The following is a 25,221-nucleotide window of genomic DNA, read 5'->3' on the forward strand; positions in this document are numbered from 1 at the left end:
GACTAATATCTACTAACGTTTGGATAAAACCGATCTGGGCGTATGTAAATACAAGCCAAACGCATCAATCGCCAAAGAATAATTCAATTTCTACAATCTAAACTACTTCAATCCATAGTTAACGTTGACGGACTATAGCCGGACTATACATTACAGATCTTGACATCCTTTTTAACACCTAAGTCGCCAAAACTCGATACAGGAAACTTCATTTCAATCTGCAGCCGCCACACGTAAATCTTCTAGCTCAAAAATCTTTCTTCTAGAACTCTTCCAGACCACCCTACCAAGAACAAGTGTCTTCGTGATCTGCTGTCCTCGTGAAGAGAGTGACTAATAGTTCAGTATACTGGGTAACTTCTCTACAAAGTTTACATTTTACTGTTCCAGTATTACATTTATAAAAAAAAAAAACACACAGAAGACTGTTGAAGAATTAAATTTGTTCTGTCTAAACGCTGTTATTATGGGGGGGGGGTCTGGTAATGTACTTTCCTTGTATTAGACTTGCGACGATTTTCCATAAACAAGTTGTACCATTTCCAAGTAGTTTAACGGGAAAATTCAATTAAGAGTACTCTTGGATGAGAAGATTGCTTAGGTTTCCATTTAGTTTTCTTTTTAGATTTATCAAGAATTTAAAATTCGAAAAACAAATTAAGTACAAAAGCTGAAAATTATTTCAACTTCCAAAAATTAAACGAACATTGATTTAAATCCCAAACTGGACAATGATTAGGATGATTTCCGTTCCTTTCCAATCATATCTCATCAAGTATCCTTAAAAAATACACAAGAATTAAGTACTCACCATATTAAACTCCTCCACAGTGGTTGATTCTGAAGTATTTGATATTCCAAAAGTTGTTACGATATTGGGATAATTTAAAACAATAACACTAAAAATAATTCTCACGGAAACAGTAAAAAATAAAAATCTCTAAGAGAATGATGCAAACAGAACGGAATCTCGATTAGACTGACACGTCTTACCATTTGCATATCATTCAATATAAATTATAAGACCACTCCATGATAAACAGTCCCAAGTTATCACAAACTGATTTTTAATTTTATCAAATTAAAAATTGTTTTTCATAATACTACATCTATAAATAAATAAATAAATAAATAAAAAGATGAAGAATGAAACAGTTCAAAGTTTCTAATTCTTTTTTAAAAAAATATCTGTTCTAATGTGTATAATATAAGGCAGCGAACTTGCCTATTATCTTGGTTTTATATTGGGGCAATTAAAGTAGATAACCCCAATAATATAATAATAAAACAAAAATATAAATATTACCCCTTCCTTTATAATATATATATATATAATATATATATATATATATATTTATAAAAAAGGAAGGGATAAAAATATTAGAAAGGTTTTTGTTCATAACGTAATTCAGAAATTCAGTATTAATTAATTTTCTTTGATACCAGATTAAAATAGCTGATACTGGAGGCTGTTTTCTCATTATGAACCAATACTAATTGATATAATTAAATAGTAATATTCCAGTTTTGTAATAACAGCTTATCAACATTTAATTTAATGTTATATAACCAAGTAGTTATCTGATAATGGAAGGAGAAAAGAAATTACTGTGATCACTTGACTTCCTCTTATTACTGTTCTCAATGTTGTAACTTATCAATTTGATTCAAATTCTGTCGATTTGAATGATATTTTAATATTTACTAGTAAATAAATGGCGATTAACAAAGTAGAAGTTTCGGATTTATATGTAGCACTTACAGTAGAGGGGAATTTGGGGAGTTTGGGTACGACAACCGGATTCTCATCTTCTTTTTCAGGGGTTTTTGAGACAGGCAAAGGGAAAGAACTTACTTTTTCAGAATCAGGAACCTTGAGTAAATCCTATTTGAATATTTTTATCCTATTTTCAATTTCGAAACTTTGGTGTGAACTCAATACACTATTTAGCGTTGTATGTAAGAAGTAAAGTATATTCTTAAAGATTGAAAACCTTTTCTTGTTAAGAATTTGGGTTTTATCAGCTCAAAAAAGATCCTGAAAAGGAGGAAGAACGTTTTATTTGGTCTTCATCAAATCCTTTCGCATCCCTTCTAGTGATTGAAGACATGTTTGGAAATATCTCGAGATTAGGACCACTTCCTAAACACTTGTGTTCAGTGTTTAATAAATATCGCTGCGGATCTCTAAAGATCAAAACTCAGGCTTCGTAAAGACCAAATCTCAATTTCAGATTAGGGTGAAAAATTATGTCTGAACCCTCTGGAGCCTCCTCCAGAGATGTTTTTGAATCTAGTAAATCATAAGATTGATTTTATCACGGCCATAGGTTTGCCTCAGATATGAAAACAATTTTGGGCTCTTAGAAGTTTTTCTTGTAGCCTAATCAGGCAATGAACAGCTCTAAATTAGGCTAGAATTTACTTTTGGCAAGTGCTGATGGCTTAGATTGCCTTTCAGTCAATGACGATCCTTAAGTCACGAAGATTTCATCTTAAGATCTCATAGAAATGAAATGAAAATGAAACTTAGAAGGTAGAGGGCATATTTGCCTAGACTAGAGCCTAATGCAGAAGGCTGCACTAATATCATCCTTTATTACATAGAAGCATCAAAAAATCGCCAATTATGAACTTAATCTAAGCAAGTGTTACTTAATATGCATATAATATAAACAAGATATTGGCAAAAAATTAACTTTCACCGGATGTGACGTAAAAGATTTAGCAATAGATAATCACCTAACAGGGAAAATGCGAACACACGCTAACTAGAGGACTTCATGTAAAGATCCAACTATTTTCCTTTTAAGTAATATTTCTAGCATCACTGGCTAAAACAAGAATTAGTATTCGAAAAAAATTAGTAAATAGCATTAATCAAACAAATTTATTAATTAATTAATCCAAATTAATCGAAAAATTTGGATTACAATAACTTTTCAAAAATTTCAATTTTCAATTATTCCAAAAAAGAAATGAATCTTGACCATTGCAATTAATGAAAACCAACAAGAATTTAAATGCAGAATCTAACTGGCTACTTCGGCAGATAAATTCTAATCTCAAGGTCATTTATCATCATAACGCTTCTTTTATTTTTTGGGTGAAAAAAAAGATTAATTATTTAAAATAATTTATACACGATCCCATATCTATTTTATACATTTATCGCGTGACGTTCAGCCTATTTTATTACACTGTATTATTGTTGTTTTTATATTTAATATCAAGGCCCTAGCGTTAAGGATCACGGATAAAACAGAATATTTTCAATGAAATATACCTTATTTAAGTATATAAGTTCAATAAATAAGGGTAAGAAAATTGAAAAATTTCTGAACGCGTGATAATTGTGTAAGGTCTTGCATTCTGGAGATGTGCATTTGAAGGAAATGCAAGGAAAACATGTGGACAGTGATTGCAGTAAGTTTTTCACCCTTTTTTTCTTTTAAGGATTTTTTTTTGTTTTTCACTTTATTAGCCATATTTACAACTACAACAAATGTTGCATCAAGTAAATTTGATCATACGGGTTAAATTCACATGAAAGTCTTGATAAGAGTAGTCCACCCATTGGTGAAACACTTTCTCGGTGGATATTACACTCCTATCAGTAGGTCCCTAGACCACTTCCGCTTCAAACGACGAGTAGGATTGTCTGGAAGGTGTGGAGAGGAGAGCTGTTGTACAAGAGGATTAAAGGATGGAGAGTTAGGAGGCTGTGAAATTTGCGATAGCGAGACTTTATTAGGTCAGTGACGAAAGGGATGTGAAGGTCCAGTGTGTATGGTAAGGTCAGAAATGTAGTAAGGAGCATTCAGGATTTTCCATAGGATTTTGAGACTGTAGTGTCTGCAGGCGATTGGAGTTAGAGGGTTTAGTTGAGCCCTACACTTCTGCTCCGTATGTCCATATCGGTCTTAAAAGTGACTTGTAAATTGTCAGTTTGTGATTCAAATCGAGTTTAGATCTGCGGTCAAGTAGTCTAGTAGCGTCTGTTCACGTCTTGTCGTTTCAGTCGTTCCCCACGTGAGTCTCTTGTCAATGTACAGTCCTATGTATCGTACTACGTCAGCTGGAGGAATCGTCACACCGTTCAGTCGAACTGGTGGACTTAAGAAAATTAAAGAGTTTTAAAACAAAAAACAAAAAAACGTTAAAATAATGAAAGATGCTGACAGCATCAAATATAACGTACTATGTTCCACTAAGTTTATCTCCAAGACACAATAGTCACATAATAATATAGAATGACTTGGTAGGATGTTAAATCTTGGATTAATGACAATGATGAGTTTAACCCTTGGAACTACCAAGCCCAAACTGGGAAGATGAAGGTAAAGGTTAAGTCCATTTTAGTGGTAAACTAAACTAATAAGTACAAATTGGCCACTTTAATATTTTTTTTTGGAAATTCCAGGATTCCAAAACATACATAGTCTTCCATTCTTCTGGAATCTCTAGTTATCCTCAAGTATACCGTCATCTAATCATTTAATTCTGACCCCCCAATTAAATTGCATCCCTTTCAAATTTCTCACAGGCGATGCTTTTTGATTAAGTTGATATCTGATTCGAGCTGACAATTCTAACATTGAAAAGAGATTTTTGAATAAAAATTTTAGATGGTAATTTTGAAAATTAACTTGGTCAGAATATTCTACTCGGTGTAGCAGTTTTTTTCTATTTCCTGGACGAGAAATGGTCAAACAAAGCCGGAACTCATGCCTACAACACCCCAAACAATATATTATCACGTTAATGGCTTCCTCCGAACACGTAGCATAGTCAATATTTACACCCTTTTTAAACAGCAAAAAATTGTTTACCTAACCTAGTTACTAACTAGATAGACGCAAACTATATTAGCGCGTTAATGAACTCTCCTCTGAGTGTTTAAAATGCTGATTATTTTGATTCTCTAAAAAAGATATTGCAGCTAATATAATTCCTTCACATGTGTTTGTCACTTATTTATTTTTGATGTTGGACATTACTGTAAATATTTTTGACAATCTTGGTTATATGTTAAAAAGAAAGGCAGAGTCATTGCCTCAGTTTAGGTTTAACATAATATACAAAATTTTGGCTAAAATTAAAACTGTGCTAATTTACCAGCAGCATGAAAGAAGTTTTTAAAATCTTCTCAACTTGTAGTTTGGTTTTTCTAATGTTAAAAAAAAAATAAGAAGGATGGAGCCAATAAGGAAGATAAACTATAGAGACGAATTAAGAGAGAGAGGACAGCGTGCTCCAGGCAAATAAAAAAAAATCAAACTTTGTTTAACAATTTCATGATTATAAATTATGAAATGAACGAACGGTTAGAGCCCTTAAATATGGTATTATGGTTCTGGGTTCGATTCCTGGTCAAAGCCTTGGTTTTTATTTAAAAGTTTAATAAAAGAAATTTATAGTAAAGTATGTTAGCAAATCGCTTCCGTCAATGACACATGATTTGATAAGTTAGACGTAAGCCCACTTTAAAATAAAATGAATCACTATACGAGGGTCGTTTGAAAAGTCCGTGCAAAGTCAGAGAGATAGCACTACTGGCGCGTATCGAGGTTATGTTTAGTTAGTAGCATCTCTTGGAAGAACACACACCAAGTTTCAGCCAGATCGGTCTATTTCTTTGTGTTTGGCATTCGTTTGAATCGAGGAAGTCGAGTGATTTTCAAAAAATGGACGAAAAAGAATTTCGTGTGTTGATTAAACACTACTTTATGAAAGGCAAAACGCCTCAGGAGACTAAAGAGAAGCTTGATAAACATTATGGTGACTCTGCACCTTCGATTAGAACAGTTTATAAGTGGTTTCAAAATTTTCGGAGTGGCCATATGGGCACAAGTGACGCTGAACGTTCTGGGCGCCCTGTTGAGGTTACTACTCCAGAAATCATTGATAAAATCCATGATATGGTGATGGATGACTGAAGAGTGAAGGTGCGTGAGATTGCTAGTGCTGTGGGCATCTCGAATGAACGGGTACATAATATTTTGCATCAACATTTGGACATGACAAAGCTATCCGCATGATGGGTGCCGCGATTGCTCACGCTTGACCAAAAACGAAATCGTGTGAAGTGTTGCAAGGACGGTTTGCAGCTGTTCCAGAAGAATCCGCAGGACTTTAAGCGTCGTTTCGTCACTGTGGATGTAACATGGATACATCACTACACTCCTGAGACCAAAGAACAATCTAAACAATGGGTTACCAAGGGGGAATCTGCGCCAAAAAAGGCGAAGACCGTTCCTTCGGCCGGAAAGATTATGGCGACTGTCTTTTGGGATTCGCAAGGAATAATCCTCATCGACTATCTGGAAAAGGGTAAAACTATTACAGGTGCATATTATTCATCGTTATTGGACCGTTTGAAAACCGAGCTGCAAGAAAAACGCCCACGATTGGCCCACAAAAAAGTCCTTTTCCATCACGACAACGCACCAGCTCACACCTCAGCAGTTGTGGTCGCAAAATTAATGGAAATAGGGTTCCAACTCGTTTCACATCCCCCTTATTCTCCAGACTTGGCTCCCTCGGACTACTATTTCTTCCCCGATATGAAGAAATGGCTGGCGGGAAAAAGATTTTATTCAAACGAGGAGGTGATTGCAGAAACGAATGGCTATTTTTCAGACTTGGACAAATCCTATTATTCGGAAGGGATCAACAAACTAGAGCAGCGTTGGACGAAGTGTATAAGCCTAAAAGGAGACTATGTTGAAAAATAAAAAAGGTTTACCCCAAAAAATTAAGTAGTTTTTATTTTTGCACGGACTTTTCAAACGACCCTCGTACTTTTACCGGATTCCCTGTAAATTCGGCTTTTATTTTCGACGATTTGAAATTCATTATTATATTGTATTGTTAGGATTTTATAACTTGTGCAAGTCTTTATTCAATTACAAAACGAGAAAATAGAAAAACCTGTTTCCTGTTCTTAAAAAGGAAGCTTGCATAAACAAAACAAAAATGAATTTAAAACAGCAAATCTAAACTGCATTACTAATTTCCTATTTTCGTCTCTAATTAACGTCCGTTAGATTTTATTGTTATTCAATAAGACGGGATAATATTTCCGTTACTGCTATTTTCATCAATAAGGTCTTGGAATAAGTTTATTTCTTTAAATTTTTTTGAACACTCTTTCCAAAAAAAATGTACGAAGTGATTATTTATATTTCTTTGAATTAAAAAAAATAAAAAAAGAAACAAAAAATAATATTCCTACCTAGGGACTCAACAGGTTTTGTGCGTATGTATGTTTAACAAGTCCTTGATGTTTACTTGGTGTACAGATCATCTTTCACATTATACCATTTCCTTTGTAATAAATTCACTATATTTTCTGGTATTTTGCTTAATAAACAAGGAAAAGTATTGTTTAATTAAATAAATGACGTCAGTTAGAAAGAGGATGAAGGCTAAACCAATAAAGAATTTATTTTATTAATTTGGAGCTTTTCAAAAATATATATACGAGTATATTTCACTCCAAAGATGAACAGCTTCATGAATTCCTAAAGAAGATTCAGACTTCATACTTTCATTAACTGGTGAACGGTTATTACGTCACAGGAAAAAGTCATAATTTGGATAAGTAAAGTCAGTAGTCATTTAAGCACAGAATAAAGTTACAAAAGTATAATAATCTGTCTTTACTTTGTAGTTTACACCTGTATAATATGTGTTTATACACTTGTAAAATATAAATTATTAGTAGATGTAATAATATTGCATCACTGTCAGGTACAACACGAAGGCGTACCCAACCAATGATACTTCTCCCCTACATTTAGACAACTACTACCTGAGGAGGAAGGAATCGAAGACATCATTGGACATTTTAGGATATCTTGGGATGTATGGAGGAGTTCAGCTGCACGATAGGGGGAATTATTTGTGCTGAAAGAGGATTAGGGTCTTTGATATAGGGAGTATTCCGGTTCAAATTGGAGGATTAAATTTTGTCAAATATTAGGGTGTTTGGGAGAATTTTTGGCTGGCTAGAAGAGACCACCGTTAAACCGTAGTGACAATAACTGTTTTGCCAGGTAACAAAGTGAGGTAATCTGGCAAAAAATATTTATAGTTTATTTCAATTTTTTTTGAATACTGTAAACTATTAATTACCTGTTTAAAGGCAAAAATTTGTAAGTGGTACAATAGGAAATAGAACGTACAACGAGTTCCTTCATTATGCAGATGGTGTCGCCCTTGTTGTTAATCATATTGGCAGTGAAACCGGCTTAGATAGAAGTTTAGGTTAAAGATTTAAATGTTTAAATTATTTTTTTAAAAAAAAGGTATTTAATGCGAAGAAAAACCTCTCAGAAGCTAAAAAAGATCAGCCAATTAGAAAAATAAACTTTAGTTTTCTTGACTAATCACAGAACAGCTGATACATTCTTTCTTCTGCAATTTCAGCTTCATTTCTTCTGATAATCTACAAAATTTCATCTTTTTTGAAATCCTATTCTCGAACTCATATTGCCACAACTTGACAGACTGATTATAAAAATACCGATATTTGAGAAAGAGTTGATATTTTTTGGACCTAAGTGGAGGGGATTTGGCTTCATCAAAGCTATTACACTGAACATCGATAAAATTGAATCAACATTTACTCACTCGTCTTTTGTTCAATATTGAGAGAGAGCTTCCTTGCAGTACCAATTTTGGATGGGCTTCCGCGACGATCCAGAAGGTCCGCGCCAATATTTCTCTCTTACCTGTCAAAGAAAATACAGGAAAATTAGCGAGGTTTTTCTATAACTAAAAACAGCTTTCAAGTGTGTTAAAAGTTAAAAATAATTCATAAATAAAACAGGCCGAGACCAATAACTTACAAGTGATTTGTTTTTCAAGTAGTAGGTACTTTTTATTTAATTTATTTGCAATTAAAAACAGGAGAGTTGTAAAGATCTGCAACAATTAAATAAGTTGAAATCAGAGACGTGATAAAAGTAAATGCCCATTGGTCACTCGCCTTAAAGTAATATTTAATTACTAACATCCATCGCCGAGGAAATCGCTCGGCCGGCGCCGTTTTAAACGCCCAAATTAATTAATTTTAATTTTTTATTTATTTATCGTTGACTGATAAAAAAAATTGACACGTTCTGATTCCAAATAGTTGCTAAATATTGTTTTCAATAAAAATTAAATAGAATGAAACTATCTTAGGATGATTTGATAAAAGAAACTAACCCAAATTATGAATTACTAATTATCTATATGTGGCAGAAAATCTGAGGATAACAAATTAGTATTTCTATTCATTAAAACTGAAAACTACAAACAACTATCATCTAGAGACCGAAGATCAAATCTTGGGTTTAGTCTCAAACTAATTTCTCTAGTTTTCTGCTATTTCTGATTTTAACAGTTAAAACTGCGGGCAATGCTAGATGGTACACGTTGGGTCGATCTTATTTCAAAGAATACGAAGTAAAACCCAAAGGAAAAAGCGGAAATAATGTCATAGTTTCTCTAGAATTCTGCTGTTTGTGCATTTTATAGTTAATATTAAGGCCAATGCTAGATAGTACATGTTGGGTCGATCTATTTTGAAGTATAAGAAGTAAAAACCAAAGGAAAAAGCGGAAATAATGTCATAGTTTCTCAAGAATTCTGCTGTTTGTGCAATTTATAGTTAATATTAAGGCCAATGCTAGATAGTACATGTTGGGTCGATCTATTTGGAAGAATAAGAAGTAAAAACCAAAGGAAAAAGCGGAAATAATGTCATAGTTTCTCAAGAATTCTGCTGTTTCTGCATTTTATAGTTAATATTAAGGCCAATGCTAGATGTTACATATTGGGTCGATCTATTTGGAAGAACAAGAAGTAAAAACCAAAGGAAAAAGCGGAAATAATGTCATAGTTTCTCTAGAATTCTGCTGTTTGTGCATTTTATAATTAATATCAAGGCCAATGCTGGATGGTACATGTTGGGTCGATCTATTTTGAAGAATAGGAAGTAAATACTAAAGGAAAAAGCGGAAATAATGTCATAGTTTCTCTAGAATTCTGCTGTTTCTGCATTTGATAGTTAATATTAAAGTCAATGCTAAATGGTACATGTTAGGTCGATCTATTTGGAAGAATAAGAAGTAAAAACCAAAGGAAAAAGCGGAAATAATGTCAAAGTTTCTCTAGAAAACTGCTGTTTCTGCATTTTATAGTTAATATTAAGGCCAATGCTAGATAGTACATGTTGGGTCGATCTATTTTGAAGAATAAGAAGTAAAAACCAAAGAAAAAAGCGGAAATAATGTTATAATTTCTCTAGAATTCTGCTGTTTGTGCATTTTATAGTTAATATCAAGGCCAATGCTGGATGGTACATGTTGGGTCGATCTATTTTGAAGAATAGGAAGTAAATACTAAAGGAAAAAGCGGAAATAATGTCATAGTTTCTCTAGAATTCTGCTGTTTGTGCATTTTATAGTTAATATTAAGGCCAATGCTAGATAGTACATGTTGGGTCGATCTATTTTGAAGTATAAGAAGTAAAAACCAAAGGAAAAAGCGGAAATAATGTCATAGTTTCTCAAGAATTCTGCTGTTTGTGCATTTTATAGTTAATATTAAGGCCAATGCTAGATAGTACATGTTGGGTCGATCTATTTGGAAGAATAAGAAGTAAAAACCAAAGGAAAAAGCGGAAATAATGTCATAGTTTCTCAAGAATTCTGCTGTTTCTGCATTTTATAGTTAATATTAAGGCCAATGCTAGATGTTACATATTGGGTCGATCTATTTGGAAGAACAAGAAGTAAATACTAAAGGAAAAAGCGGAAATAATGTCATAGTTTCTCTAGAATTCTGCTGTTTCTGCATTTGATAGTTAATATTAAAGTCAATGCTAAATGGTACATGTTAGGTCGATCTATTTGGAAGAATAAGAAGTAAAAACCAAAGGAAAAAGCGGAAATAATGTTATAATTTCTCTAGAATTCTGCTGTTTGTGCATTTTATAGTTAATATCAAGGCCAATGCTGGATGGTACATGTTGGGTCGATCTATTTTGAAGAATAGGAAGTAAATACTAAAGGAAAAAGCGGAAATAATGTCATAGTTTCTCTAGAATTCTGCTATTTCTGCATTTGATAGTTAATATTAAAGTCAATGCTAGATGGTACATGTTGGGTCGATCTATTTGGAAGAATAAGAAGTAAAAACCAAAGGAAAAAGCGGAAATAATGTCATAATTTCTCTAGAATTCTGCTGTTTGTGCATTTTATAGTTAATATCAAGGCCAATGCTGGATGGTACATGTTGGGTCGATCTATTTTGAAGAATAGGAAGTAAATACTAAAGGAAAAAGCGGAAATAATGTCATAGTTTCTCTAGAATTCTGCTGTTTCTGCATTTGATAGTTAATATTAAAGTCAATGCTAAATGGTACATGTTAGGTCGATCTATTTGGAAGAATAAGAAGTAAAAACCAAAGGAAAAAGCGGAAATAATGTCAAAGTTTCTCTAGAAAACTGCTGTTTCTGCATTTTATAGTTAATATTAAGGCCAATGCTAGATAGTACATGTTGGGTCGATCTATTTTGAAGAATAAGAAGTAAAAACCAAAGAAAAAAGCGGAAATAATGTTATAATTTCTCTAGAATTCTGCTGTTTGTGCATTTTATAGTTAATATCAAGGCCAATGCTGGATGGTACATGTTGGGTCGATCTATTTTGAAGAATAGGAAGTAAATACTAAAGGAAAAAGCGGAAATAATGTCATAGTTTCTCTAGAATTCTGCTGTTTCTGCATTTGATAGTTAATATTAAGGCCAATGCTAGATTGTACATGTTGGGTCGATCTATTTCAAAGAACACGAAGTAAGAACCATTGGAAAAAGTGGAAATAGTCTCCAAATTTCAATAGATTTCTGCACTTTGTGCATTTGGTAGTTAATATTAAGGCCAATGCTAGATGGAACATGTTGGGTCGATCTATTTGGAAGAATAAGAAGTAAAAACCAAAGGAAAAAGCGGAAATAATGTCATAATTTCTCTAGAATTCTGCTATTTCTGCATTTGATAGTTAATATTAAAGTCAATGCTAGATGGTACATGTTGGGTCGATCTATTTGGAAGAATAAGAAGTAAAAACCAAAGGAAAAAGCGGAAATAATGTCATAATTTCTCTAGAATTCTGCTGTTTCTGCATTTGATAGTTAATATTAAGGCCAATGCTAGATGGTACATGTTGGGTCGATCTATTTGGAAGAATAAGAAGTAAAAACCAAAGGAAAAAGCGGAAATAATGTCATAATTTCTCTAGAATTCTGCTGTTTCTGCATTTGATAGTTAATATTAAAGTCAATGCTAAATGGTACATGTTAGATCGATCTATTTGGAAGAATAAGAAGTAAAAACCAAAGGAAAAAGCGGAAATAATGTCATAATTTCTCTAGAATTCTGCTGTTTCTGCATTTTATAGTAAATATTAAGACCAGTGCTAGATTGTACATGTTGGGTCGATCTATTTCAAAGAACACGAAGTAAAAACCAAAGGAGAGAGCGGAAATAGTCTCCAAATTTCAATAGATTTCTGCACTTTGTGCATTTGGTAGTTAATATTAAGGCCAATGCTAGATGGAACATGTTGGGTCGATCTATTTGGAAGAATAAGAAGTAAAAACCAAAGGAAAAAGCGGAAATAATGTCATAATTTCTCTAGAATTTTGCAGTTTCTGCATTTGATAGTTAATATTAAAGTCAATGCTAAATGGTACATGTTAGGTCGATCTATTTGGAAGAATAAGAAGTAAAAACCAAAGGAAAAAGCGGAAATAATGTCATAATTTCTCTAGAATTCTGCTGTTTCTGCATTTTATAGTTAATATTAAGCCCAGTGCTAGATTGTACATGTTGGGTCGATCTATTTCAAAGAACACGAAGTAAAAACCAAAGGAGAGAGCGGAAATAGTCTCCAAATTTCAATAGATTTCTGCACTTTGTGCATTTGGTAGTTAATATTAAGGCCAATGCTAGATGGAACATGTTGGGTCGATCTATTTGGAAGAATAAGAAGTAAAAACCAAAGGAAAAAGCGGAAATAATGTCATAATTTCTCTAGAATTCTGCTGTTTCTGCATTTTATAGTTAATATTAAGACCAGTGCTAGATTGTACATGTTGGGTCGATCTATTTCAAAGAACACGAAGTAAAAACCAAAGGAGAGAGCGGAAATAATGTCATAGTTTCTCTAGAATTCTGCATTTTATAGTTAATGTTAAGGGCAGTGCTGGATTGTACTTGTTGGGTCGATCTATTTGGAAGAATAAGAAGTAAAAACCATTGGAATAAGCGGAAATAAGGTCCTAATCACTCTAAGATTCTGAGCTCAACCAAAGAATCAAAATTCTAAACGCATACAAAACACTGCAATCCAAAATCCTTAATACTATACGTTTGAAATCTTAACATTCACGCTGGACTTGACAAACCCTTTTGTCATTGATCCAATTGAAAGTCTCGCTACCACAAATTTCACTGTCTACCCAGCTCTCAATCCTAATCCTCTCCTCATCTTCCAGACAATCCTCCACTTAAAGCTTAAAGCTGAATTGGCATGGAGATGGATTTTAGTTGAGGTATTTAAAGCATATCATGAATGAGATACAGTTCCCATCACTTAATTTCATGAAAGGTTACTTCTCCAACAAGTCTTCAAAATGTAAACTAGACAATTATCATCAAATTTACTTGTTACAACTTTTGTGGTAGTTGCCAAATATTACGCCAAAGAAACGAAAAAAAATAAGTTACAGCCTCGAGAATTACAGTTTGAGAAAGTTTTGTATTTTTTCTTCTCGATTTTTCTCCACAAAACATTTATTTTTTTCTTTTTCTCATGCGTGACACAAAACTGCACTTATTCTTAGAGAAAATTCGATACAACTAATGTGTAAAAAAGGAGAAATTATACTGATTACCAGTAATAGTATCCTATATTGACGATTTTATTACTTGTTACAGAAAAAATTATGATATTGTCAAAACAATTCACTCTTTAAAACTATTACTATTAGAAAGTGAACACATCAAAAAATAGTAATAACGCGACAATAAATTTATTGTCAACCATTAAATATGTAATAAATATAATTATAATAATATTGTGTGACCAAAGTACTTTTATATATTTCTATAAATGTATCACAAGAACTTTATTTATAAATCCTTTTTTGGAATTGTTCCGTGATTTATGGTCGAACTGTAGGACAGCGTACAGAAAATATATTTTACCTAATTTTATATTCTATACCATGCTAAATTTCATTTCTAAACTATGACTGAATTTTAAACAGTCCCCCTATCTAAATGTAAAATGTCAAGATTGTTAAAAGTGTAACCATGAAAACCATGAAAAACAGTTTTTTGCAATTATTAATACGAGAATAAATTATACCGAAGATGGTGGAAAATCCATTAAACTAAAAGAACTCAACAATACTATTGACGTTGATAATCGTTGGGTAGTACCATATTCTCCATTACTACTAAAAACGTATAACGCACACATAAATGTTGAGTACTGCAATTCAGTGAAAGCTATAAAATATATTTGCAAATATGTGAACAAAGGAAGCGATATGGCAGTGTTTGGGGTGGAAAATACAACTGCATCTAACGATGAAGTCAACCAATATCAACTGGGACGCTACATAAGCAGCAATGAGGCTGTTTATCATTTTCCATTCATGAGCGATATCCAACGGTTGTTCATTTAGCAGTACATCTTGAAAATGGACAGCGTGTGTACTTTACATCAGAAAATGTACGTGCAAGAGCAATGTCACCACCTCCAACAACATTAACTGAATTTTTCACATTATGTAGAAATGATACCTTTGCAAGGACACTACTGTACTCTGAAGTAGGGATAATTTTATTCTTAATTTTCATTTCGATGTATTGTATACATTTGGTCATTAATACATTATGTTTGAGGTATCAAAACTGCCTTTTGTGAACGGGTACAGCTAGTTTAAATAATGAAATTTATCCTATAATTTGGTGCAAATTTCCTATTATATATGTAGTACGTCAAAAGAAGATTAAAATCCTCCGAAGAAAGAGCTGTTATTGCAGTTTATTCATCCAATCATGAAGCATCAACTTTTGTAGAGAATCATTACTTCTAACTCCCCAATACGATTTCTCTCAGAGAAGTATAGTAATCACTTCTTCTTTTTTTTTTTAGGCGGGGCTTAACGTCCAGCGAAAATCGTTGCAGCCATTTTCGAGAGAAAACAAAAAAAAAAAAAACGGAAATCCATTCAGCAAAGTGGTACTACTTCCGGATGAGATTTTGATAGCTAGATTACCAGTAAACAGATATTTCCGCTTTAAACTAAAAAATCAATAATTCCATTTTTGAATACACAATACTTTCAACCATTACTAAGAAAATTTAAGAGAAAATGTTACAAGTAATTGGAATGTTTAGCAGCTGGCGAGTATTAAGACAGCATCCAAAGCAAATCTCTCACTAGATGAACGAAAAAAATAAAAGAAGGAAATTTTAGAAGAAAGAATAAAAAAGATGTTTTAAAAAAAAACCATAGAAAGCGCGTGGCAATAAAATGCTAATACCGAACAGCTGTGCCTCTATTCAACTACCAAGTTTAGACTGGAGGAGAACTTAAAATAAAATAAAAAAAGAGACTTGCAAGTCTTAAAATAAATAACTAGAACACACAACTTTAATACGCTCTAAACAACTTCAAAAGTATAACTTTAATACACTCACAATTGAGAATTTATGAGCTTAAAGTAAGGCAGCGTAGTACAGCAAAAGAAAGTTTTGCTTTTTTCTTTTTTAAAGGCAGATCGATTAATTATCGATTAGTGCTCGATTTAGTTTTCAAACATCTATTCAAAAGTTAGAAATTTATCACTCAATAGACTTATTGAGATTTTTCACGAAAATGGACAGTTCAATTTTCCTCAAAAACGATAAACACTTAGCATAGCACTCGTTTTAAGATCTACCCTCTTTCAAAATATTCATCTTGGAAACTTCGATTAAGGATGCTTCTATTTACATTTAAATTTGTGAGTCTACGGACAGTACAGGACTATTCAGTCGAAACTACTGCCCACAGATAGCTGACGCTCCTTTCTACGGAGACTAACCTCACTCTTCACAACGACCTCAACATTCCCTTCATAGACCAACTCGCTAAGACTAAATACTAAAAGTTCCATACTGCTCTCTCTACTAGCTCTAATCCTCTTGTACTGTCTCTCGCCTCCTCTGACATCCCTAACAATACTCCTCGATGACTGAATCGCCAGTGGCCCCGCGACTTCCTTACAGTCTGAAGAACTAAATCTCTACTCTCTCCTACTTATATTCTCCTCTTCACATTCCCCTCTGTCATCTAGAGAGTGCTACCGCTGGGTAGTTTCTCTCCTCCCGCAACAGTTCATCTCATTCTCCTCTCACATTCACCTCTCTCCTATAGAGAGTGATACCGCTGGGTAGTTTCTCTCCTCCTGCTCTCCTCCCGCAACAGTTCATCTCATTCTCCTCCTCACATTCACCTCTCTCCTATAGAGAGTGCTACCGCTGGGTAGTTTCTCTCCTCCTGCTCTCCTCCCGCAACAGTTCATCTCATTCTCCTCCTCACATTCACCTCTCTCCTATAGAGAGTGCTACCGCTGGGTAGTTTCTCTCCTCCTGCTCTCCTCCCGCAACAGTTCATCTCATTCTCCTCCTATTTACTTATTGTATATATTTATAAAGATTGTAAATTACAAAATAAATAAAAAAATTTGTGAATCGAAATTCGGTTGCTAGAAGGTTCAATCCCAATTGGAAAAGTTAAGTGGAATTTAAAAAGAAACTGATTGGTAGGAGTCAAAAGGCGCATGATTTATAAAGGAATAAAATTGAATAGGAAGCGTTGTAAGTAAGCAAACCTGGAGACCACAAACACCGGCTGATATTTCAGCGGTCTCAATGAAGCCTACTACCCAAGGGATCAAATTTCGCTGAAATCTCAAAAAAAAAAAATCTTTGCACGTGTCTTTTCTCTGATTCTTAAACTCCAATGACAAAAAGAAAAGAAAAAATTATTCTTTGTACTTTATTTCTAAAATATAATCAAATAAAGAGAGAAAAATACCACTTCCTTTTACAGTACATTCTCACAGTAATAAGTGTGACATTACTAGCGGTTACTCTACATTTAGTCAAATATGTGACTCGTAGTAACTATATATGGGTGGTAAAACCGCGCAATTCCTAGGAATGACACATTAGAGGGAATCCCAAACACTCTCTCTCCTTGGGAAATTCTAAAATCATACCTTTTTTTTGTTACAAATACTTTAAACGTAACATAACTTTGCAGTACGACCTTGTTAACTGAGTTAAGCACAATATTGTCAAAAAGCAAAAAAATAACTATAGAAAAATAGAAAATAACTCATAGAGATTCGCAATTCCGGTAATAATATTTTATACAATTGCGAACAAAATTAATTCCAAGATTTCAGTTTGATTTATAAACTTACAAAAACAGAAATGTATAATTATATACAATAATTTAGTCAAATTAAGCGAAGAGAACGTGTTAATCATCTTCTGAATTAACTAGAACACGATAAATGGCTAACTAATAATACTTCTCATCTTTATTTTTAAAAAAAATATTACCCCGGCTATATAATTAAATTAAGAACAAAGTGTTAATAAATAGATTGGCTCATATTATTTTAAAAAATACCTATATTATGGCGTCTACATATAAAATATTAGTTTCAACAGTGACTATGTCTAATAAATTAATTTGAATATTCAAAGAATGTTACATTTGTCTAGAAAAATAATTAATTCAAAATTTAAATCGTGACCTGAGATCAATTTTTTGTAATTTATCTTTAATATGTTTATAGTTTAGATTAATTAAGTTGATAAAAAAAAAAATAAGCGTTAGATGTTAATCTTACAAAAATCTGAAGTCTTAATTTAGCTTTTTAATTAAACTTTTTACGAGAAAAAAATTAATATTCATCATATTATTTCCAAAGTTTCTGCTTCCTGGTCTCGTTTTCGACATCTAATCCCTCTAGTAGTCTGTTCAATTATAGCGTTAATTACAGGTATTTATTATTTTTATGTTTGTTTATTCCCCGTAATTCTGGTATAAATTTTAAATTGGGTCATAATTAAAAGTAAGATAGGCCCTGAATAGTTTCACTTCTTTTTAAAGGGATATTTAAGGTGTTGATTTTTAAGGTCATCAGTTGCACAGTGGTACAGTTCCACTTTTGACAGTGTGAGAGGAATGATGTAGTACTAGTACATAAATTTGAATTCTGTGCTGTTCGACGACTTTGATGGCGAGGATGATATGTGTTAAGAAGTAAGTAGAAGAAGAAGTCTGGAACAGAGGGTAAGGTAGTCTTCGTTTCTTTGAAATCTCCAGTGAATTTACAGAACACCCTCCAGTAGCTGCCCAGGCATCTAAATCTTCTTTAAACCACAACATCGGGAGGATAAAAGACCAGCCACATCTAAAAGCGGAGGATAAAAACCCCTTGACATGCCAATTCATTTGACTATATTTTTCTATAGAGTCTTTAAAAAAAAGATAACAGACAACTCGTTGCAGACAGTGTCAAGATCAGTGTTACAAATTTAATTTGACAGTCAAAAATAAACTGACCAATAGACAGCTAATTGACTGACAACTCTCTTTAAAGTTGAATCGGAATAATGAAAGAAGCGACTAATGAAGAGATCAAGTCATCTGCAATGGGCTTTAAAAGAGATAGACATATTTAAAAAAAAAAAAATCATTAAACAATCTGATTATTTAAATTAGAACAGTCACACAGTTAAATAGAATAATAAATGTAGCCTTGACTGTTAACATATTATCCAATTAACTATAAGCACTGATTTTGTTCACTATAAATAGATAATAAGCGAACTGACAAACATCAATTTATAAAATATAGTTATTTAAGAAAGCAAGAAGAAAGAGACAGTGAAAGCAAACTGGGGCAATCGGAGAACAAGTTAGGACTTACTCTTTTTTTTTACAAAATGGCAAGGCTTTGAACTTTTAAAAAGTCCCAATTAATGATTAGCTGTTTTATTTTCAAACATATCTACCATTTCTGATTTTTAAAATCGATTAAGATGAAACAAAAAGTACTTTGAAGTTATGCCGCCAATTGGTAATCATGTTATTTAAAATTGAATCCTCATGATTTTTGTTACCAGTCCAATCATTTAAAACTTAAGCACAAAATTATTAGGTGCCTCATCAGGTTTTAATTTGAATTCTTTCGCAACAAGTTAACACAATTACGTGCTTAATCTTTCATATTTATAAAAATAAACTAATCTCTTAAAAGTTTTCTGAACAATTGCGTAAAAAACAGTAATCAATTTAATCTAAAACTTCAATCGAGCTAAAGTGAAATTTGTGTCTGCAAAGAAATATTTACTTTAGTTTCACTTACGGCAATTGATGTAATCAAATTTTAGTTTAAACTTAAGCCCCCCCCCCAAAAAAAGGCTAGAAGCTTAAAAAAAAGCTTATTCAGAAACGGAAACTTACGCTCTACTTTGGAATTAGATTCGCCTATTTAATTCCAAAAAATGTAACACAGATAATGGAGGCCGTCAATTACATTTAAATACATTAAAGAGAAGAGATTGATCCATCACTCCTCAAGAAGTGCTTTAATCTTCGGAAAGTTTCAAATAACAAGTAATTCCACCTTTAACGTCTCTTTAAATCTGCATATTGACTTGTTGCAGGACATTATCATTATGCATTTGTAAATTTAAAAATCAAAATAATGATAATAATTGATTCAAGAAATACTTAGGGCCTAATATTACTAAGCAACTGAGTGTTTTACGAAATAATGCAGAAAAGTTGTTTTCATCTTCTAGGAAAAGCAGAAGAAGGAAGAGAAAAGCCTCTTGTTGCTAAAGCTCTGGAGTGATCTTCCAGGACTGGAGGATCCGACAAGAATCTATCTGTCAGGGTCATTGTAAGAGCAGATCCAAGACTTGTCTTGAGATGAGCAAGATTAGTAAGATTAAGAAGCTGAGCTGGCAATGTGATCTCTTAAGGGGAAAGAGCTATCTCTGCATGATTCTGTGAAATAGATGGAGGAGATTCTAATTCATTTTCTGGCTCTTAATCAAAGAAGAGTTGGATGCTTGGGCAATCACTGGGGATGATTGAGTATTCTAAAGGAAATCAAGATTATCTCAATTCCTAGAATTATTTTCTACTTTATTGGTAAGCCATGAACATACAGAACAAACTGACTCTACACAAGACACTACTAAGACCCAACTGAATCAACGGAGCTGAGCTGTGGGGCTCTGTGAAACCTTCAAACATCTAAAGAATCCAATCCTTTCAATCTAAAGTCATTCGGCATACCGTCAACGCTCCTTATTATCTATCCAATTTAACCCTCCATACAGACCTCAATATCCCTTTTGTCAATGACCTAATACATTCTCGGTTTCCTTAATTTTCATAATAGCCTAACCATACATCCTAATCCCCACAGCACAAGCCTTATCCACAACAACCCATCCTGACAGTCCTTCACGACGCCTGAAAAGACCTATTTTCTAAACTTCCTTCCAACCTCTAGAGAGTTCCAGCATTGGCTGGTCCCTCTCAACATGCCTTCCCGATTGTGGCGCTGGATCCTCCAGGATTCAGCCTACAATCTTTGCATAACTCAATTAAGAATACATTTACTTGATGTATATGTATATGTACAGGTTGTAAATATATATGTATATATAAATTGGTAAGTCAAAAGATTTGTTCAAGTTCATTTCTATTTGTCGTTGATGCCTTAAGTTTACAGATCTTATAATATTTTATGCTTTAGATCTATTTTTTTTTTTTTTTGGCGCATCAACAGCTGAGGTTATTAGCGCCCGGAGCTTTTTCCAGTGCACTGTCGGCCTCCGGACAGTGTTCTCTCGTTACAGACAACACTGGCCATCACCGAACAGTGAGCTGTAAGAAGCTCCTAGGAAGAAAAAATCTAAGGGGCCGCTGCTGGATTCGAACCCGGGACCTCCGCGTGGGAGTCCAGTATGCTAACCTCATAGCTAATCCCTTCCCTCTTTAGATCTATTATAAAGTTTTTTAAATTGGATTAGTTTTTGGGTAGTTCTAATAAGGAACAAGGGATATACTTTCATTTAAAGTAATTTAACTATTTTGAAAATCCAAATTTTAAATAAAATTTGTAAATAAGAACTTTGTCTCATTGTGATAAGAGAGTCCTCTTGCGTTTACACCAGATTTTGGTAGGTAACTGTAACATCATCAATCGGTGACGAGAACATTTCGTTCCAAAAATAGCCATTCATTAGAATTTAAAGCTCGTACATAGTACACGTATTTTATTTATTTTTAGAATGCAAGACCGACATAATGAATGAAAGTTGTTGAATTGAATAACAAAGTACAGTGGCACTTAATATCTTGAATGATAACCAAAATGGGCGTGTAAGAGAGTAATGGCATCAAGAGCTACACACTCTAACCTGATAAATACTGCTTTAAACTATCTCAAGTATGTCAGTGTGTGAATGATGTCCACTTAAAACAACTACCCATGTTTTTTCGTTTGTTTGTTCGTCTTTTTTACAATAGTTCACAAGAAAACTTGGTAAGTAAAGGCTCCAGATATTTGTGTAAAAACATATATATATTCCAAACGCGGCGCAGGTAAAGCCAATACCACACCTAAAGTAAACTACCTAGACGTCGCCTAAAAGCTATCTTTAAGTCGCCTACATAATGACTAAGTCTAGCATTTTTGTTTTATTTTTTAACTTCCCAAAACTTTATGAAAGAATAATGGGGTACCCTTATCTCATTCACTTTTGACTTTCTCTTTAAGATTGAGATCGTATAAATTTCCTAAAATTGTGTTTTATTGGAAATAAGATGCTTTGAATCTTTGAAAAAGTGTTTCTGTATATGAACACTTCAAGTTCAAAGATTGGATAATCGTAGCAAGTCCAAAATTGATATTTCTCTCGGCCACCATTGGTGGAACTTGACAATAAGTTAGCAAAGAAAATCCTTCAACATCAATTATAGCTTCATTAAATGGATTTCCACTTTTCTTTTCTTTTTGTTAGACGTCTTTGAAAATGGTTACAAGAATTTTCTATTAAGTTTTTTACAAATATTGCTATGAATACCATATTTTCCTAAAACATATTAATAACCAGAAAAACTTATTACATTTCGAAAAACAGTACAAAACAAATATCGCTGCAGTACTAAAACGGACCTTGGATCCACTCCCAGGGCCGGATTTAAATGAAAAGAAGCCCCAGGGCTATTCCACTTATGGAGGCCCTCATACAAACAGACCCAATGAGCATTGATCTTAACCAAATACATTTTTATGTTTGTTTATTATAGAGTTGAGGTTTTGTGCCTTCTTGATTGTTAAAGCCACAGGAAAAAGCTCTATTACCTATTCTCGAACTTAAGGTCTAAATCGAGTATCCTCCGTTCTAAAATTCATGTGCGTAGAATTTCTCCTCTTATATTCGGTTCAGTGTTTTAGTGTTCACTGTTTTTTTGGAATAGTGTCATTTTAATTTTGCCAACAATTTGAATGTTGAGGCCCTAGGCTGAAGCCTAGTTAGCCTATAGGAAAATCCAGCCCTGGCGTCCACCGTGCACTTACCTATGAAGGAAAACATTTCCAAAATAATGGTTACTCAGTTTTTCTTTATTTCCCCCCCAAAATTTGGTCTTTTAAATAAAAAGGGTTCATTTTGGAAATGGGCGCCTCAAAAATATGTTTTGAAATACATTCTTAGTCGAAAAATATGTTATGGTATACATTATTTACATCGCGATCTATCAGTGCAGTATTGCAGGTATTTCAATCGTACATAAAGGACATTATTGCAATATTCTACTCTTCCACTTCTTCAGAAATCTTTGGGTCCCCTGTACAAGATCCCAGCCCATTCAAGATGAACAACTTTTACACTAACAGCTTCCCGCAATGCAACATGAAAGTTCTCAAAATGAATATTGTACGATGAATATTTATAAAGTCAAATTTGTAGCGATTAGTAGAGTTTGGTGTTTATCCGAAGGGTGAGCAAATAGCGGAAGAACAAGTGGGGATTTTGGAGGGAGATAACCATTGAAGACCCTCTTCCAATCTTGCAGTTGCTTTCTAGTTATCTTCGTATACGACCTAATGCAAACTCTCTCCCTTGCAAATGAATGAGTCATGCCCCCATTTTAATATTACTGGCAGGAAAGGTTGCAGTTTGGTTTGACAAACACAAATAGATAACTTACAAGATACTTTTAGTCTTAAAAACACTGGAATAATCTAAAAACTTTCAATTTTTTACAAATCATTGAATTGCTTTTTAAAGTTGATTAGTCAATCTGGAATAAACAGTGGTTATCATTCTCAAAAAGATTCTGATTAAACATTTCAGCTGTCAGAATCTCGTTCAGTTTTTTTAAAATAATTTATAGATAATTTCTTCCTGAAGGTTTGAACCACTCCAGACGCATTCGGTAAATTCTCTTCTCCCTTAACTGAGCGTCTTTACTGACAATTCTCAATTAATCACAATTAAAAAAAAAAAAGAATTAAAATTACAAATTATCTGACTCATTTTCTCGAGTTAAATTTTCTCGTTTAAAAACATAAAAACGGAAATAAATAAAACCCAATCTTTACGTCAATATTGAGAAAAAAAAAATACGTGAGTCTGCAGTATTGATCAGCAAGCCTCTTGGCCTTTGCTTTAATAATATTGCGCAACGGAAGGATAGGACTGGACTTATGAAAAACTCAATAAGTAAGCGCCAGTTTAAAAGATTAGCTTTTTAAGCATACAATTCGAAGTTTAAAACTTTGTAAAGGTTCTCTATGCATAAAAAAACAACTTCTACTCCTTGGTTAGTTCAATCTGCCATGACGCAAAGGTCTACCGCATTAGCATTATCTCAATTTCTATAACTTAAACATTTTTGTGTTTGTTTTCACTTACTACTAACAATAAGGATAAGTTATTGTTTTTAGACAGACTTTCGATTATTCACCAGGAATATCCTTTTTTTATTGTGTAGTCCCAAAAAGTGGGTATTTACCTATTGAAACAAAAAAATTTTGCTCCTGTAATTTTCTTTTAACTTACTGAGACCCTGATTGGTCCAACACAGATCTCATAACTCTTATTAGAAATATTTTCCTGGAAGATTCGATTAAGAGCACTATCATACTGCTTATAACGATGAACTAAAGGTAGTTCATCCTCTTCTATATACACTACCTATCCTCTAGTTCATCCTCTTCTATTCGTACTACTTATCCTTTATTTCATCCTCTTCTATTTACACTACCTATCCTTTAGTTCATCCTCTTCTATTCGTACTACTTATCCTTTATTTCATCCTCTTCTATTTACACTACCTATCCTTTAGTTCATCCTCTTCTATTCGTACTACTTATCCTTTATTTCATCCTCTTCTATTTACACTACCTATCCTTTAGTTCATCCTCTTCTATTCGTACTACTTATCCTTTATTTCATCCTCTTCTATTTACACTACCTATCCTTTAGTTCATCCTCTTCTATTCGTACTACTTATCCTTTATTTCATCCTCTTCTATTTACACTACCTATCCTTTAGTTCATCCACTTCTATTCGTACTACTTATTCTTTATTTCATCCTCTTCTATTTACACTACCTATCCTTTAGTTCATCCTCTTCTATTCGTACTACTTATCCTTCAGTTCAGCCACCATCCTCTTCTAGAAATATTTTCTTCCAGAAAAAATGTTCCAAATAAAAGACCAATTAGGTTACATTGTGCGTACAAAGATTATATAAAATCTTTCCAGCCATTTCTGATTTTTAAAAAAATGTGAATAATCCATTCTATAAAGTGGATTTTCCGATTTTAGGAAGGATTCTGATCTCTAACGGTCAAGTTTTCTGGATGGATCCAATCATAATATAAAGCTACAGCATCCAGCGAGTTTCCCTTTTTTTTAAGGATATTTTGTTCCCATGAAAACGAAAATTTAGCATGATCGAGATACTTTTCTTACCTAATAAGCAATAAAAATATAAATAATTTTTTGTTACTTTTACCTTTCTTAAAAAACAACAATTTCTTTTTTGAAA

The 25,221-nt window shown here is 33.1% G+C and overlaps 1 protein-coding gene across 2 annotated transcripts in view; it reads right to left on the reverse strand.

Annotated features, from left to right (window-relative positions):
• LOC141458798 (uncharacterized) overlaps positions 1–25,221 on the reverse strand; it is a 186,113-nt gene that overhangs the window by 64,116 nt on the left and 96,776 nt on the right. The window contains exon 3 of one of the 2 annotated variants that reach the window (XM_074137261.1): positions 8,638–8,738. The gene's annotated coding sequence lies outside the window, so the exon portion shown is untranslated. Of the gene's footprint in view, positions 1–811; positions 1,003–8,637; positions 8,739–25,221 lie in introns of those variants that run through there. The other variant, XM_074137263.1, reaches the window with a different exon arrangement.

The sequence above is a fragment of the Rhodnius prolixus genome, unplaced genomic scaffold (genome assembly GCF_049639745.1).
Source record: "Rhodnius prolixus isolate KJV_2025 unplaced genomic scaffold, Rpr scaffold_5, whole genome shotgun sequence".
Taxonomy (NCBI): Eukaryota; Metazoa; Arthropoda; class Insecta; order Hemiptera; family Reduviidae; genus Rhodnius; species Rhodnius prolixus.